The sequence below is a fragment of the Tupaia chinensis genome, unplaced genomic scaffold (assembly GCF_000334495.1).
Source record: "Tupaia chinensis unplaced genomic scaffold, TupChi_1.0 Scaffold000045_1, whole genome shotgun sequence".
Lineage (NCBI taxonomy): Eukaryota > Metazoa > Chordata > Mammalia > Scandentia > Tupaiidae > Tupaia > Tupaia belangeri.
Genome location: NW_006159501.1, coordinates 179,627 through 191,861, shown reverse-complemented (window position 1 = coordinate 191,861; position 12,235 = coordinate 179,627). Strand labels below are relative to the sequence as shown.

At 39.3% G+C, this 12,235-nt stretch overlaps 1 long non-coding RNA gene across 1 annotated transcript in view; it reads left to right on the top strand.

Moving 5' to 3' along the window:
* The window catches only part of LOC102474295 (uncharacterized), an 89,197-nt gene that overhangs the window by 68,877 nt on the left and 8,085 nt on the right, over positions 1–12,235 (top strand). Inside the window, exons 2-3 of the long non-coding RNA XR_333323.1 lie at positions 9,763–9,872; positions 11,565–11,656. This is a non-coding gene — a long non-coding RNA (uncharacterized LOC102474295). The remainder of the gene's footprint in view (positions 1–9,762; positions 9,873–11,564; positions 11,657–12,235) is intronic.

The following is a 12,235-nucleotide window of genomic DNA, read 5'->3' as shown; positions in this document are numbered from 1 at the left end:
CGCTCTTCTCCCCCCTGCCGTTGGCGCTTATAAATCTTGTTATGTTTTCCCTGGCCTTTGTCCAGAGACAGGCCTCGTTGGGCTCTGGGGAGAGCAGCCTGGCGGTCATTTATCACTCTAGCAGTGGGAATGGGGGACTGAACAGTAGTTTTTTTGCCGTCACCATGGCAAAGGGCTGTGCACAGTCATCTAATTGGAAGAATCTGGCCCATGTTCCCATAATTGCCCACCTTGATCACTCAGCCCAGGTCAGACTTCCACTTTACAACCAAAGAAAGTGTCTGCTGGGGGAAGGACCTCGTGGTGATAAAACAGGAATGGTTAGTAATGTTTTCCTTTTTTTTTTTTTAGGCAAATATTTTCTTTAAATTAATAGTCATTGAAATGACATAAGATGGCATTAGTGAGAGCTTTAATCAGCCTCTGAAATGCACCCGACTTTGCTCTGTGACCAGCCCTAGACAGGATGAAGCCACGTGAAACCAGACCTGGGCTCTCCTGGCTCTCTCTTCCTATGGGAAAGGCTCCTGCAGCAGAATGTGCCCGGACTCTGACTGGGAAGGGAGAGGCTCTGCCCCACCCCAACGCTCACATACATGCACACAAACACTCATGTGCACATACATGCACACTTGATTTTTTTGATTTTTCCTTTGTTATTTTTTAAAGGAACATACATTGAGATCATGGATGGGATGAACCCAGGAGCTCTTACTTTTAATTTTTTTGATTTATTTTTATTTTTTAAATTTACATGTAATCACTATATATCTTTACAGTGTACAACTTTGCTTTTTCCAGCATGAATGTGGTGCGTATCAGTCAAGACAAAGACATTACCACATACATTATCATCAGCAACTTTTCTGTGTCAGTTAAATGTGTTATTTTTCACCTATTTCCCTCCCTCCATTACCCACCCCCATATTACCTCTATCCTTACTATCTCCAGTATCTACAGGTGCTCTCCCTTCCAGACTTGCAGTGTCTGCTATATAGCGCAGACATTTGGTGTATATTGAGTGGGGACATGCAAAGTCTGTCTTTCGTAGTCTGACTTGCTTCATTTAACATTAAATCTTCCATTTTCGTCCACTTTGTATCAAATGTCAGGGTCTCATTGTTTTTTTATGGATGAATAGTATTCCATAGAGTACATAAACTACATTTTTTTCAATCCACTCATCTATTTTTGGATATTTGGGTTGATTCCATGTCCTAGCCATTGTAAATAACACTGCAATAAACAGATGTGTGTTTTTCTGACTGAGGGTTTTCCTATCCTTTGGGAAAATACCTAACAGTGGAATTACTGCATTACGGGAGTTCTATTTGTAGGTTTCTGAGGAACCCAGGGCCTCTTAACTTCAAGGTTCTTAGTGAAGAGGGAAAGTAGGGGAAATGGTTTTGTGGCGTTTTGTTCTCTGAGCACAGCTTAACTTTTGTTCTATACAGAAAGCACGATTTCCTTTTCCTAGGCTTCCCTCTCTATTTTTTGTCATGTTTCTATCTACACATGAGTTTGTTCTTTCTCCTTTTCCTTCTTATCTCACCCCTTCCTCCACTTGTCCACAGTCTCCCATCTGGAATAACCTCCAGAATGCTCTAAACAAGGTTGTTGTAAATATTCTACAGTTTAAAGAAGAATGAATGGTGCTGGTTGATACAAAATGCAGGGAAAGCCTTCTGACAGTCCTTTTCTTCAGTGTGCTTGTTTATTCCCATGTGATGCCATGGGTCTTTCCTTAGCAATTACACCCGGCTGTATTTTATTTCCATTCCTTGTGATTCCCACTGTGTCCAGGTGATTGCTCTGTCCTCATCTGCTGAGTCCTGTTCCTGTGGGGATCTCTTCTGGCTATGAGAAGAGGGCTTACCCTGTCACAGCTTGGAGAGAAGATTCTAAGGGTCATTGGCTTCTCATTCAGCTCCATTGCAACAGAGCTCTCAGCTGAGTTGGGGTGGAAGGCCATGGAGCATGTCGGGAAGGGCAAGGGGCACCCTAGTCACTCACTGTAATGGCCTAGAGAAGGTTGGGGAGAAGAAAGCCTGTGCACAGATTCTCTAGAGATGTCCCTTATCCACCATCCTACAAAGGGGAGCATGGGCCTGCTGTATCCTGATACCTCACAGATGACCAGAGAGCATCTGTAATTCTCAACACTGCACACAGCAATGTTTTAGTAGTTATTTTTTGTGCTGTGTTGTTTAGTTATTTAATTTCCACCATTTTTAAAAATATATATATATTTTTTCCTATTTAACTTTATTTATTTATTATTTTAATTTGACCAGAGAGGGGCATAGAGAGAGAGAAGGAAAGAAAGTCAGAAACAAGCTGCCAGGTTCAGGACTTGAACTGCAGTGGGCCATGTGGGAGTCTAGCACCCTTAACCACCATGCCACCTGCTGGCTCCCTAATTTCCACCATTTTCACACAAGGTGGGAAGGGCTGTGATTGTCATGCACATTTCACAAGATAGGGAGAATGAGTCCCAGAACAGTGACATGTACAAGGTCACAGAACTGCATGAGGAGATGCTAAGATTCGAACCAAGGTTCCAGTGTTTGCTTCATGGCTCACACCACTGCCTGAGGTTGAATGCATTACTTTTCTTTTATTTTTTCTTTTAAGAATTATTTATTTAACTTTATCACTATCATTATTATTTAATCTGCTATAGGGCATATGTACTCACTAGAGGGGGGTGGGAGAGAGAGAGAGAGAGCAAAAGTGAGAAAGCAAAGCAAGTTGCCAGGTCCAGGACCTGAACTGCAGCCAACCATGTGGGACTCCAGAGCCTTAACCACCATACCACCTACTGGCACCCATATGCATCTCTTTTCAAAGGAGAGCATCCTTTCCTGTCTTTGCTTCCCTGATGGCCTCTTTTAGCCTAAAGTACTTGATATAGGCTCACATGGCTTAGATGTGCAGAGCAGGATTTCCCAGAGTGCTGACCAGAAGTCATCCCTGTGGAAAGAGGGACTTGCTGGAACAGGCAGAGAAGCAGCTTTCAGGCTCCGGGCCATTAGCAGTCCCTAACTTCCTAATGACAATAATACTTGAATACTTGCTGGCTTTAGAAGCATTCAAACATGTGTGGACTCCCCTAGACTCTGTGTTTAGGTTGAGTGTATGTCTCATTTCCCACTTACCTAAAATATGTTTGGTGGAGATATAAGAAAAGTACAAATAAGATGGCCTAGTTCAGCAATGGACACAATGCAGGGGGCGGTAAGGGGTGAGTAAAAGTCAGCCTGAGTCTTCTGTTTTCTTTCTTTCTCTCTTTCTTTCTTTCTTTCTTCCTTCCTTCCTTCCTTTCCTTCCTTCCTTCCTTCCTGCCTTCCTTCCTTCCTTCCTGCCTTCCTTCCTTCCTTCCTGCCTTCCTTCCTTCCTTCCTGCCTTCCTTCCTTCCTTCCTGCCTTCCTTCCTTCCTTCCTGCCTTCCTTCCTTCCTTCCTGCCTTCCTTCCTTCCTTCCTGCCTTCCTTCCTTCCTTCCTGCCTTCCTTCCTTCCTTCCTGCCTTCCTTCCTTCCTTCCTGCCTTCCTTCCTTCCTTCCTGCCTTCCTTCCTTCCTTCCTGCCTTCCTTCCTTCCTTCCTGCCTTCCTTCCTTCCTTCCTGCCTTCCTTCCTTCCTTCCTTTCTTTCTTTCTTTCTTCCTCTCTCCCTCCCCTTCCCTTCCCTTCCCTTCCCCATCCTTCCTTCCTTCCTTCGTTCCTTCCTTCCTTCCTTCCCTTCTTCCTCTCTTCCTTCCCTTCCCTTCCCTTCCTTCCCTTCTCTTCCCTTCCCTTTCCTTCCTTCCTTCCTTCCTTCCTTCTTCCTTCCTTCCTTCCTTCCTTCCTTCTTCCTTCCTTCCTTCCTTCCTTCCTTCTTCCTTCCTTCCTTCCTTCCTTCCTTCTTCCTTCCTTCCTTCCTTCCTTCCTTCTTTTTTCTTTCTCGCTCTCGCTCTTTATTTTTTAGTTTTAGTTTTCCTATAGGGCACAGGTGCTCACCAGAGACAGAAAGAGAAAAAGGGAATGTGAAAAATTAACTCCGCCCCCCACCTAGGAGGAATAGTTATGCTGCAATTCTTTCCCCTCCATTCTTCTCTTGGGTTTCTGGACACACGTGTACACATATGCACCCAGTGTGTTTTCCAAGCTGCTGGGTCCAGGACTTGAACTGTGTAGTCAGCCACTTGAGGTACAACTGCCTTAACCTCTTGCCATTTGCTAGCCCCCTGGATCTTTCCTAAGGGGAGATTTGAAGGTGATAGACTAGAAAATCAAGGCTCAGGATATCCAATTCTGGATTAGATGACCGTTTTGTGCTTGAGTTCATGTTATTTGGCTGTCTCTAAAATCAGGTTAACTGTTTAACAGACTCTGAAGGCCAAAGTCTGAAAGAGGGAAAGTTCTTAAAGGAAATCCTGTCAGGAATTTGGGTACAAGTTTGTCAAGTGGACACTTGATTTATCCTCTTTCTGTGTGAGAAAAAATGTTCCAAAATGATATAAAATCCAGTGAAAAGCATAAAGATGTCAAAATATAGAGCACCTCTAAGAGAATTTATTTAATTCAAATTCAAAGTAATTTGAAAACAATTTACAAAACAACTTTACATTCATTATTTTACTTCTTCCTTACTATGGCCTAGTAATATAGCATTATAATCATGCCTACCTTGTGGATGTAAAAACTGAGATTCAGAATAGTGGAGTGACTTCTTTAAGACAAAGTGCAATTGATAAATTGGGATCTAGCTGTGCCAGACATCCCTTCTCTTTTTTTCACTTAAGGATACATATCTGATAAGGATGACCTAAACGTGAAAATAATCCTTGCAAACTAGTGTCAGTTCCCCATAAATACTAAATAAGATTGACATGAAGGTGGCTTAAGGCCCAGTCATAATGGCACAGCAACAGTACACTGTTCAGCAGTACCGGAGGCCATATGGAAGTTCAGGGCTCAGTTTCCAGGTCATCCTGTACACACTGGGCATGGGCAAAGGATCCTGACTTGCTGAGAAAGGCTAGGGGAAAGATTGTAGCCTCACACTGTGTTAGAGATTCTTGTCTCTCTCTTTCTCACTTTTTCTCTCTCTCTTTCATAAGGTAGATAAATAAATAAATATTTTAAATATTGGGTTGTCAGAAAATTCATGACATATTTTTGAATATTAAAACAGAAAAATGCATCATGACTTTTCCAATGACCCAATAAAATCTCAGAACTGGACTTGGGTCCCACACTCAATAACTGAGCATTTACTTCCATATCGTGTAGGTCTTGGGATAAAGAAATTTGTAAACAAAGATAGTATATTAACTCTAAAAAGAATGAAGATCTTAGTAAAGGGAACGGAAGTTCTGAATAAGGGTAAAGAGAATAAATACTGAATCAGAAAAGTAAAATAGGGACCAGCAGATGGCATAATGTTTATGTCGCTAGACTCCTATGTAGTCAACCATGGTTCAAGTCTTAGACCTGGCAACTTAAAACTCATGCCGGACATGTATGCATGTGTGCCCCCAAATCCTGAGAAGAGAATGAAGAAGGGATTGTGGCATGGCGGTCTCCCCTGGGGGGTGATTTCCTCCCTTTCTGTCTCTCTGTGTGTCTCCGGTGAGCGCACACGCCCTAGAGCAAAAATCTCTTTTAAAACAAAAAAAAAGAAATGAAATGAAATGAAATGTTCTCTTGGTGATTTCCATGAAGGGTTGATGTCCTCCCTGGTAAAATAGATCTGTTTTTTGCATTGATGGGCTATCCTCAATCCCATCCAATGTTTGCCTTCCAATATCTTCTCAAAGCATACTTTGCCTGTAGCGCTGTTCTCCTTTAATTATAAAAACCCAGTGCACTATTAAGAGAAATGCATGCCATATGTTTCTGATTCATTCAGACTTAAACCCTCAGCCTGCTGTTAGCTAAGAGAAATGCAATATTCAAGAACTCATCTTAATAAGTAATGTTAGCAAGAACCCTCTTAAGAAACAAGTTTTGATTTTGCTGGGAATAGTGAGAGAGTATGACCCCTGAGCGGTTTGGGTAAGAGTTGGAACTCAGCCACTGTGAACTGCAAAGTGAGGAGTGTATTGTGAGAAGCACAACTTCTTCAGTCTCGACTGAGGATCAATCTTTGTCAAACTGGAGTTAGTTAGGTCTCCAGGGAGCAAGGGGAAGTAGTAATTTAGGAGAAAAAGAGCTGTTACCTAGGGCTGCTATTTACCTTACAGTAAATATAGGGGAACCGTGGTTAATAAAATAGTTATATGTTTTCCTTTAAAAAATAGCCATAATGTATGAAATATATAAGTATTCAGTCTTTAAAACAAAACAATAGAGCTTGTGATTTAATAAAAAAATGAAAAAAAAAGTTTCCTCTTCATTGTTTGCAAACTTTATTCCATTTAGTTATTAATTGTGTCAATTTTTTTAAAGAGGAGTATTCATCTTTTACTGTGAACTTTTTCCCCCTTGGGATGATTATGTTAAACATTGCATTTAACCCACACATTAGAGGGAAAAAAGTAATATTTCTGTTGGTTAAAACTGTTGGATTGACTCACATAATGGAAAACTGGCTAACTGGAAGTGGGGGAAGATATTTCAGTAAAAACAAACAACCCAGAAAAGGATTAGCTCCAGCCTCTTCCCAGCAGCGAACTTGGGTTGACTTGGTATCTTCTTGCCCATCCCAGAAGAGCCTGGAGAGGCTGGAGGAGGCAGCGAGGAGACTGGCTTGCTGGAAGCTACTGCCATGAAACTGGCCTCTGTCTTCTAACCTAACATTACCTCTTACTCAAGAGACTCTGGGCAAAATGGCAAAGAACAAAGAAATTCATTTCTTGCCCCCCCCCAGTTTTTCTTTCATTATGTCGTGTTGAATATAAATCTACCATTGGCTGTATTTTTTTTTTCTTTATTATGCCATGTTACTGTGTATTTTTTCTCCTGGGTGACAACACAAATCTAATTCTCGATGTGGAATAAGGCTTCATTTTTTTCTTATGGGAATGTTAGATCTTAGACTTTAATAGTACTTGCTATATTGTCAAAGCTCAATAATAATTGTTGAATGTTGTTGAAAAATTCTTTAGGGGGTGACAAAAAACAAAAATGGTGAGAGGTGGCAAGTGTAGTGGGTCACATGAATATTTAAGAATTAGATATTTGGATTCCAATACTAGATTTGCCAGTGATTAGTTATCAGGTTGTATCTCATGCTATTTATGAAGTACACATAAACATGCTATTTAAAATTGTTGTGGAAGAATTAATGAGTGTGCATATATATAAATCCATATTCATTGCCAGCATTTAGGGAATGATTGTTTGGAACAATGTGTAGCATGGTATATAGAGTCCAGATTGCTTGGGTTTAAGTTCTGATCATTTAACTACTAATTTAGATAAGTTGCTAAACCTTAATGTCTTCATGGTAAAATAAAGGGTTGTTGAAAGGATTAAGTAAAGTGTTTTGTTTTGTTTTTAATGTGTAGTTTGTATAGATGATTAGTAAGGCAGATAACATCAGGCCTGCTTCTGAAAATATTGAGAAAGTCTCTTCTTCAAGGAAGTCCAAAGCTTTTAGTTTATGAGATGACTTCAGTGACTATATTTTCAGGGAAAATTTAAAGGAAATCACTATTTCAATCAGTTACAATTCAAGAGGAGAGAGAACTTAATAATTTGCTAACCACATAAGCTTCAACAGTGCCTTTTATTAGCAGAGCAGACCCAAAACTATCTTGCTCCTCCATGACTTTGATGAAAATAAACCTTTTATTGATGAGAATGTGTAGTTATAGTGAAGGCTAGAGAAATGTATCAATGTACAGTATTTAGGAATGATTTCCCCTTCAACAAATTCATCTTTTAAAATTTGAGAATGAAATGTTGAAGATTAAAATTGTGATATTTTTCCCATTGCATGTACTTTTTGCCAAAATTTCCTATTTATTCTTGCTTATCAAAAGATTGTTGAGTGATAGTGTTACTCAGTTTCTGCCTTGGCTTCCAACCAAATATTGGTTTTGATAATTACTCATTCAGCAGTAGGTCAGAACCACATTTTACACTGAATTTGTAGCCCTTAGCTAGTATCCAAAAAGTATAAAAAGTACTCCACATATGAATGTCTTAGTAGTAGTAGTGAGGGTGATGGGTGGTTTCCCTAGTGATATGGACATCATAGCATGCAGGAGGTTGTCTATTGATTTAGCCTGGATCTTGGGCATGTTCCTCTTCTCTCTACTATGATTTACCCATAAGTGGGTGAATGTCAGACTCCACACCTCTGACGCAACTCTCTACTCTCACTGAGCACTCAGGACTTTCTCCCTCTGTCATTGTGGATGTAGTGTGAGTCTAGGAAACAGCCATCCCTAGTGCCCTTTGGGATTAAATCTTTATTCTTCAAAGTTTTAAGAGTCAGATTCTCAGTAAAGTAAAAGAGCTGAAGTCATCAGATGAAGAGAGAATAGAAGATTCCTTTTCTGATGCTGAAGTAGTGATATGAATATATTTTCCCAAAGAATAGCCTAAATCTGTCTCAGATAATTTAACATGCCATCTAAAACATAAACTCAAAAAATCTCAGAAGACCTAGATGTAAAGATTTGGGAGGCAATGGTATTGTGCCAAGGGGTGGCACAGAAAAATCTGTGCTGTATAGTGCTCCGTTTCTTCATCAAAGAAAACAATATGAATGAACTGGACAGTTAACTGATCTGTGTGTTCCAAGTCTTTACTAAGTATCTCACCTACATTTCTATTAACTGCTCATTACACCACTGCCAGATATGCAATAAAACATTCTTTTTATTACCTTTAAGAGATTTTTGCCTTAGGGCATGTGTACTCATCAGAGAGACAGAGACAGTGAAAGGGAAAGTGAGAAATCACCTCCTAGGGGGGCAATCCCTATGCTGCAGTCCCTTCTCCTCCATTCTCCTCCCAGGATCTTGGGCATGCATTTAAGCACACTCTCCCAGAGTGATTTTCAAGCCACTGGGTCTGGAACTGGACTTGGTGTTAGCTGTGTGAGAGTTCAGCAATGTAACTGCTGTGCCATTTGCTGGCCCCTAAAACACACCCATTCTTGATGAAAAGCTGCATTTAAGAGAGATAAAGACACATGCTAAAAAGCACAGTAGAACACTGTGACTAGGGATCCCCATGACCCTGGATTTAGCCTCTGGTAGCAAATATGGATACACTTCTTATTCACCCTGTTGTCTCTAGCAATTTTCTCATCTATAAAATGTAGTTGATAATAGTGCATGTACTTGGGAGTTTAACTCTTTTTTTTCTTTTCTTGTGTTTGTGTATGTAGTGGGAGGAAATGGCTCTTAAACATGATCTAATAAACCAAAATATTCTGAATAGATGTGATTTGGAGAGGCTGGTCTTGAATTCTTACATTGCATGAACTCTGCTCTGCAGTGAAGACCATGGGCCATAAGATTTAGCCACTTCCCACCACCAGCTCATAAAATCCTTTGATGTGGGGGTGTTGAATCTCTGGAGCAATTTAAAGTCTTCAAGAAATTCCATAACAACATCACCCCGATTCTCATAAACTTTGCCTCATATGTCTCCTGGTGTTGCTAGATTTTGTCAGATAGATGGAGGGAAATTTCCATTTTCCAAGTTCAACATCAACAGTCTTTTTCCTTGCAAAAACTCTGCTCTTTATGGTTCTTCACTTGCTTTAGGAATGCAGACAGAGAAGAAACAGGTAGCTCACAGGCTGCTTTCTTTCTTTATGCAGAGCGCTTACAGACTGAATTAGAATTAGGACAAAAAGGATCTGCAAACAGCAACCTGTCACCAGTCAGAGAGGAAAAGAGAAGAAAGGGATCTGATTAGAAGAAACAAGTGGTGAGTTTGTGTGTACCTCCTACATCAGTGGTTCTTCCGAGTCAGGTAGAATTATAGCCAGGGAAATGAATAATTGTTGAATTTACTACAAGTTTACCTGAGATTAAGAGTGAGTTGAATACAGCCAGTATCTTTTGTTCCAATATTGACTTAGTCTTGTTGTCACAAATCAGCTATTGATTTTGGAGGTCCCTATTAGAATCAGGGAAGATAGCTAATCCCTCTTTCATGTTTGTTTATATACCATATTTGGCCAGAGCCCAGGATGCACTTTTCACCTTGGTCTGTAAGTAGGGAGGCAAACACATGACCTCAGTATGAGAAGCCATCGGGCTGGTCACTCTCCACTGTTTGTTTAATTTTGCTTTGACTTCTGCCTGCCTCCTAATCCTAGGTATTCGGACATGTTACAAAAAGAAAGATTGAGATCAAAGCACTGTTCATGATTTTACTAGGGGGCACCTCTGAAAGCATTTGTAGGACTATGTGTATGGCTAGCACTGTGATCTCTAGAAAATACTTTGCTCTCCAAATTGGGGCCAACAGATTTATCACTCATGAGGCCCTCACTCTCCAGGTCAATCTAGGGTTATTTTTGTGTATTGTGTGCAAAGACTTGGTAGTTCTATTACAGAAACCCAAAGAGCAAATATTTATAACATGCTTTATGGATAAAAGAAAGCATTTCTTTTTTTTTATTTTAGACTTCCCTATAAAAGTAAGTTAACTTTATTATTGTCTGCCTGGAATCCTTATCCCTGGGCAGATTTCACTCTCAGTCACCAGCATTGTAACAGTTTCAAGATGATGGATGTTTTTGTCTTCTGCTCTGTGGAATTTCAACTTCTGCTCTGTTAAAGGCTAAGTCTTGTTACAAATGAGCTCCGAGGGGCAGTCTGATTGGTTTTGTTTTATTTGCATAAGGATTTTTCATAGGGGGAATATCAGCATCTTAAATATATAAATGACTTTATTCTGATTTTATTGAAAGCATGGTGATTTTTGTATTATTTGAGACATTTATGTTTAATTCTGCAGAATCCAGAGGGACTATAGTACATCATTTTAGAGCACAGTATTTGACACACTTAGATTTAAATACTGACTTACTACCTGTGTGTCTCTGGGCGAGCAATTTTACCTTCCCATCCAGAAATAAGTGAGAGTAATATTGGCGTTCACCTCACATGCTTATTTAAAGGATAAAAAAAAATGAATGTTAGATATTTAGCACTTTGCTAGAATATGAACAAAAGTCAGCTAGTTCCAGAACCTACTTTCTTATCCCCTGTTATATCTTATGTATTCATTTTATTTCTTTCTACTAGTACTTTGACACCTTCATAAATGAATGTGAAGATCTCCTCAAATCCTGTAAATGAATAAGTGAACGGATTAATAAATTAATTTTAATAAAACCTTAATTAGATAATTACTTAATTTTTAAAATTTTTTGTTTAGTTTTTTAACTTATTTTATACATACAATCACTGCATATCACTATAGCTTATAAAATGAGTTTTCCCAACATGAACACACTATATATTAGTCCAGTTAAAGGTATTATCATACATGTTATCATCAACAGATAATTTTCCATTTTTGTATCCCTTAAATGTTTTACTTCTTTGTTTGTCTCCTTGATTCCCTTGTAAATGCTTTGTGGTCTGTTTTTTGTCACACTGCCCCTAGAAACTTCCTTCTCCAAGGTCATATTGAATAGAAAAATGACTGACATGAACAAGAAGTAAGGAACCAGCTAGAAAACTGTTGCAGTGGTCCATGTGAGTAGCATGGGGAGCTAGGACTAGAGGATTAATAGTGAAAATGGAGATAATTAGGTACATTTTATGATATTTTGGTGATAAATTCATAAGGACATAGTAGTTGATTGTATGTGAAAGCAAAAAAGAATAGAAGACTCTTAGTTTTGGGTTTGAATAATTGGTGAATGAAGGGTAAAAGTGAACTTGGAGCAGGTTTGGAGAAAGGCATGGAAACGATAAATGGTTTTATTTTATTTTTTTTCCTAGAAGGGAATTGTTAGGTGGAGATAGCAAAAGATTATAAGGGTCTAAAGCTCAGAGAAAAGTTGTTGGGATGAAAATAATATGTGAAGTCATAAATTACATTTACTTAGGAAGAGAAGGAAGCACTTTTGAAGGTGTATCATTTAGGAACTGAGCAGAGAAGAAAGTGACAATGACAACAGGAAGGAATGGTAGTGAGGTAAGAGTAAAATAAGAAATGTGCTGTTGCAAGAAATTACAAGTGTACTCCTTTAGATGCTTTAAGACTATTATTCAACTGAAAGTTTCTATACTTTGATATACGCTGCCTCCACTCTCTACAAGACATTCATC